We start from the raw sequence: 658 nt of genomic DNA on the forward strand, positions 1-658 counted from the left end.
TTAAGGGACAACTTGAGTTAGGTTAAGGGACAACGTGGGTTAGGTTAAGGGACAAATTGAGTTAGGTTAAGGGACAACTTGAGTTAGGTTAAGGGACAACTTGAGTTAGGTTAAGGGACAAATTGTGTTAGGTTAAGGGACAAATTGAGTTAGGTTAAGGGACAAATTGAGTTAGGTTAAGGGACAAATTGAGTTAGGTTAAGGGACAAATTGAGTTAGGTTAAGGGACAAATTGAGTTAGGTTAAGGGACAAATTGAGTTAGGTTAAGGGACAAATTGAGTTAGGTTAAGGGACAACTTGAGTTAGGTTAAGGGACAACTTGAGTTAGGTTAAGGGACAACTTGAGTTAGGTTAAGGGACAACTTGAGTTAGGTTAAGGGACAACTTGAGTTAGGTTAAGGGACAACTTGAGTTAGGTTAAGGGACAACTTGAGTTAGGTTAAGGGACAACTTGAGTTAGGTTAAGGGAACAACTTGAGTTAGGTTAAGGGACAACTTGAGTTAGGTTAAGGGACAACTTGAGTTAGGTTAAGGGACAACTTGAGTTAGGTTAAGGGACAACTGAGTTAGGTTAAGGGACAACTTGAGTTAGGTTAAGGGACAACTTGAGTTAGGTTAAGGGACAACTTGAGTTAGGTTAAGGGACAACTTGAGTTA

This window comes from Schistocerca gregaria, unplaced genomic scaffold (assembly GCF_023897955.1).
Source record: "Schistocerca gregaria isolate iqSchGreg1 unplaced genomic scaffold, iqSchGreg1.2 ptg001507l, whole genome shotgun sequence".
Lineage (NCBI taxonomy): Eukaryota > Metazoa > Arthropoda > Insecta > Orthoptera > Acrididae > Schistocerca > Schistocerca gregaria.